Below are 5,568 nucleotides of genomic sequence, written 5' to 3' on the forward strand. Positions count from 1 at the left end.
AGCAGTCGTCAGCAGTCCTCACTCCTCATGGTGTAGTCACGATCGTGGCCAGAGCCTCGGGGTGAAGCTCTATTCAGGTTTAGGATGAATCTCAACAGGCTAAAGTGGCTGCCTTTCCTCATCTCCTCCCTTTCATTTACACTGAATCTATGGAAAGGATTGGTGAAAGCTTCTGTATATAATGGATGTCCACCATGTATTTTATCGCACCTGTCATGCACTTTCACCACAGTGCCGAGAAATACGACGAGGAGAGAAAGCCGCTATAAACAATTGAGATGCACAGATTAGCTAAAGAGAAGTTCAGCAGAAGGAAAGGAGAGAAGGCCACTTGAGACTATTGAGATGTACCCTTGACTCTAGAGGGGGAGAAGGCCTTTGTTTTGGGACTGGAGAGTTGCCTCAGTGATGATGGAACACAACAAGTCCGTGCCAGTAAGGCCGACTGATTTCCTGCTATCAAGGCTGCTATTCATCACAGTTATCACACTGCTAAAGTATTGCAGATGGTGATGTTTAATTTTATCTAATCAAATCCTTACTTACATATTAGCTAGATGGTATCTGGTTTTCCTTGTTTCATCTTTTGCTCAGGTACACCAACTTAATACCAGCTGATCTTACAGTCTACACTCCTTGGAAAAAAGGGTTCCAAACGGGTTCTTTGGCTGTCTCCATAGGAGAAACCTTTTTAGTTCCAGATAGAATCTTTATAGGTTCCGGCTGGAATCTTTTTGGGTTCCATGTCCTAACTAGAACCAAAAGGGTTGTCCCTGGAATCGAAAGGGGTTCTCCAATCTCTATGGGGACAGCCGACTAACCCTTTCAGGTTCTAAATTGCACCTGTGCAGTCATAAAGTCTGGGATATTATAGCAATATATGTCCTACACTCTAATACAATACTGTAGGATATAGTGAGACTTCATTTCACAGAGAGGCCCATGGTTTAATGGCTGTTCTGGTAAGGAAAGAGATCAGACAGGACTATGACAGGTGGCAACTGCAGACAGTCACATCAAGCTGTTCACAAGGTGATACCCTCTGTGCATGTGTGTGTGGGAGAGAAAGAGAGCGAGAGAGAGATAGAGAGACGTGGAGAGAGAGAGGGGGTTGCCTGTGTGGCCACGAACCCACCTAGAATTTGATTGGCCTCTGAAAATATTGATAGTTTTGACGAAGACGCACACCGACAGCAAGACTCATCCATCTCACCAGAGAAAGCATTTCGCTACAGATACTATGACAGAGGTGTAAGCGTCTGTGTGTAGCTGGTGAGATGAGTCAGGCGCAGGACAGCAGATATGAGTAATGAAGGCAACTTTACTCAAGTATATCACAATACACGTCGTATAAATACAAGGACACAAATACGGACCGCAATACAATAAACAAACACTCACAAACAAACCTGGGGGGAACAGAGGGTTAAATAATGAACAAGTAATTGGGGGATTGAAAGGTGTGTAAGACAAAGACAAAACAAATGGAAAATGAAAATGAAAGTGAATCGGCGATGGCTAGAAGACCAGTGACGTCGACCTCCAAATGCCGCCCGACCTGACAGTACCCCCCCCCCCCCCAGCAGCGCGCCGACACCGACCTCGGGGACAACCCGGGGGGACGAGGCGCAAGGCGATCCAAATGGAGACGGTGGAACTCCCGCAGGAACGAAGGGTCCAAGACGTCCTCCACAGGCACCCAGCATCTCTCCTCCGGACCGTAGCTCTCCCACTCCACGAGGTACTGAAGGCCCCTTGCCCGACGCCTCAAGTCCAGAATGCCTTGAAAGGCATACGCCGGGGCCCCCTCGATATCCAGAGGGGGAGGAGGAACCTCCCGCACCTCAGACTCCTGGAGTGGACCAGCCACCACCGGCCTGAGGAGAGACGCATGGAACGAGGGATTAATACAGTAATCTGGGGGAAGCTGAGGGGATGAGCACGGTGGAGACCTGGTCTTGACTTTCCACCGTAGTCGCACCGATGGAAACTCTTACACACCTCCCGGAGCACTCTCGTGACCACCCCTTGAGAGTTCTCTGTTGCCACTAAATAGTGGGGTCATGACAGGCCAACCAGGGTAGGGCCAGCACCACGGGAAACGCAGGAGAATCCATAAGGAAGAGACTGATTCTGTCCTTGTGACCCTCCTGGGTAACCATGTCAAGTGGAGCGGTGGCCTCCCTAATCAGCCCTGACCCTAATGGTCGACTATCTAGGATGTGCACAGGGAAGGGCATATCCACAGGAACAAGGGGGATACCTAAACTATGAGCAAATTAATGTTCAAATAAAATTCCCAGCTGCGCCTGAATCTATGAGAGCCTTATGCTGGGAATGCGGGGAAACTCAGGAAATGAAATAAACACATACATGTGAGCAACAGAGGGCTCTGGGTGAGCCTGGTGCTGACTCACCTGGGGTGACACGATAGTGCCTTGCCTGCTGCCTCGACTCTCTGAGGAACCTCCCCAGTACCGACCAGCAGTGTGCCCTCTGGTGCAGGGAATGGCCCCTCCTCCCGTCGCCCTAAGTGCCGCACCTCCCAGCTCCATGGGCGTCGGAGCAGAGGTGCTGGGGATGGACCTGACACGTCCCGATCCAAAAGTCCACGGGCAGAAGGTTGTCCAGCCGGATGGACAGATCCACCAGCTGGTCCAACATGAGGGTGGTGTTTCGGGAGGCCAACTCCCGAACAACATCCTCACGCAGACTGCACCGGTAGTGATCGATCAGGGCCCTGTCGTTCCATCCCGCGCTGGCGGCCAGGGTTGGGAAGTCCAAAGCAAAATCCTGCTCGCTCCTCATCCCCTGCCTCAGGTGGAACAGACGTTCACCCGCCGCTCGACCCTCAGGCGTGTGGTTGAAAACTTCCCGAATGCGACGGGTGAACTCTACGTAACGGTCCAACGCCGCATCTCCTTCACTCCATACGGCGTTGGACCACTCCAGGGCTTTGCCTGAGTGGCAGGAGACGAGGGCGGACACGCTCTCACGTCCCGAAGGAGCCGGGTGGATGGTTGCCAGGTAGAGCTCCAGCTGTAGTAGGATCCCCTGGCATACGGCAGCCGTCCCATCACACTCCCTCAGGAGCGCGAGTCGAATCCCGCTGGGACCAGGTGAAGGAGGGGTGGACAGTGGGGCCTACTGTAGTGGGGCTGGTGGAGGCGCTGGACGACCTCCTCCTCTCTCCCAATGATCCAACGTCTGCAGCATGCGATCCATGGCGGTGCCCAGACGTTGCAACATGGTCGCGTGCTGCTGGACGCGCTACTCTACCGCCACAGGGAGGGCGTCTGCTCCTGCTGACTCCATTAGCAGGTGAGTCATTCTGTAAATCGTCTGTGTGTAGATGGTGAGATGAGTCAGGCGCAGGACAGCAGATGTGAGTAATGAAAGCCTTTTTACTCAAATATATCACAATACACAATGTAATAAATACAAGGCCACAAAAACGGACCGCAATACAATAAACAATTACTCACAAACAAACATGGGGGAACAGAGGGTTAAATAATGAACAAGTAATTGGGGGATTGAAACCAGGTGTGTAAGACAAAGACAAAACAAATGCAAAATGAAAAGTAGATCGGCGATGGCTAGAAGGCCGAACGCCGCCCGAACAAGGAGAGTGACCGACTTCGGCGGAAGTCGTGACAAGAGGAGAGCTGTTTGTCTCGATCGGATGCTTTCTCTGGTGAAATAGATTCGGCTTCTTGTGAACTGGTCGAAAATTATGAAACACAGATAGACAAGAATGATAAATATATTTTTCCCTTTTTTTAATTGTTCATATTTTGGGGGAATCCTGGCTTCCCTTGGCAGCCATGAATACGTGCCACTTTGTCGGCTGAATTTCATTACACTTGTGGTGTTTGTAATAGATGTCCCTTACCATTCAAATGGCGTGTGCACAGTGCACTGGTCGGATGCTGGACTTATTTTGGAGTAGACTAATGTGAGCAGGTGACCTACTTAACCTGCTTTAAAGTGATTTGTTTGACTACATGTACATATTTGTCATGTTTTGTCTTATATTGTCTTGTCATTTTGCTTTCCCTTCTGTTCGTTTTCCCCCTGCTGGTCTTTTTAGGTTCGTTCCCTTTTTTCTCTCTCCCTCCCTCTCTCTCTCTTCTCTCTATCGTTCCGTTCCTGCTCCCAGCTGTTCCTATTCCCCTAATCAATCATCTAATCTTTTCACACCTGTTCCGTATCTTGCCCTCTGATTAGAGTCCCTATTTCTCCCCTTGTCCTCCGTTTCTGTCCTGTCGGATCCTTGTATATTGTTCACCGTGCTGTGTCTTTGTCTCGCCCTGTCGTGTCGTGTTTCCCTCAGATGCTGCGTGTGAGCAGGTGTCTGAGTCTGCTACGGTCGGTGCCTTCCCGAGGCAACCTACAGTTTATGGTCGAGTCTCCAGTCTGTCCTCATCACTACGAGTGGAATTAGTTTTTTATGCTTTGTTTACCGCTCCGATTTGTCTAGGAGTATTGCATATTTCCTTTACTGGAATAAAGACTCATGGGTCCTCATTCACCTGCATAACAATATTACCTCAATAACCTAGACTAACCAGTTCCCCAACACATTGACTCTGTACTCGTACCCCATGTATAAAGCCTCACATGTTATTGTACTGCTGCTGTTTAATTATTTGTATGCTAATACCTTTATATTTTAATGCAAACACTGTAACAATACTTTTGGAATTGATTTATGATTTATTTGAAGTAGAGAATGTGCCTAAGCTGAAGTATTTAATGCGTTGAACCATCATAATTATATTGAAAATATCCACAAATATCCTTGCACCAATTAAGGTTCAAAATGTTATGGCCCCACTTAACTGGGTCTGTGCCCCATCTTGGCTACCCCATTCAAAATATTCTGGACAAGCCACTGGTGGAGAGGGGGAGAGAGAGAATCTCGTAGTCCACTTTGGTTTTATTGAGCCACTACTGGTCCATGTCAACATTTTTAGAACTGTGTCATGAGCCTCCCTCCCACTGTCTCTGCATAATCTCTCATATCCCATGCATGCTGACCGGGCGGTTTCCGTCACAGTGCCAGAGGTGCGTCACGGCGTGCAGTCACGGCGTGCAAACCCCATTATGTATCTACTAATACCCAATTAGAGCCTATTAATGGGTTCAATGGGGATGGGGCAGCCAACAGCACCCTTTACTTTCAATGTGAAAATGGAGATCACATTAATGTTCCTGCATTACCAATTCAGAATTCAGTTGAATGAAATATCCATCAAGTGATTAGGACTAAGGATACGGTGGTAGCCTGTTGTGTGGTAGAGGCTAGATTGCAATTATAGTTTGAGGGATTTGATGCTGGTGTGTGTGTGTGTGTGTGTGTGTGTGTGTGTGTGTGTGTGTGTGTGTGTGTGTGTGTGTGTGTGTGTGTGTGTGTGTGTGTGTGTGTGTGTGTGTGTGTGTGTGTGTGTGTGTGTGTGTGTGTGTGTGTGTGTGTGTGTGTGTGTGTGTGTGTGTGTGTGTGTGTGTGTGTGTGTGTGTGTGTGTGTTATGAGCAGCTGCAATAATGATAACGGCTATGTAATG

Source organism: Oncorhynchus gorbuscha, linkage group LG16 (genome assembly GCF_021184085.1).
Source record: "Oncorhynchus gorbuscha isolate QuinsamMale2020 ecotype Even-year linkage group LG16, OgorEven_v1.0, whole genome shotgun sequence".
In the NCBI taxonomy this organism is placed as follows: domain Eukaryota; kingdom Metazoa; phylum Chordata; class Actinopteri; order Salmoniformes; family Salmonidae; genus Oncorhynchus; species Oncorhynchus gorbuscha.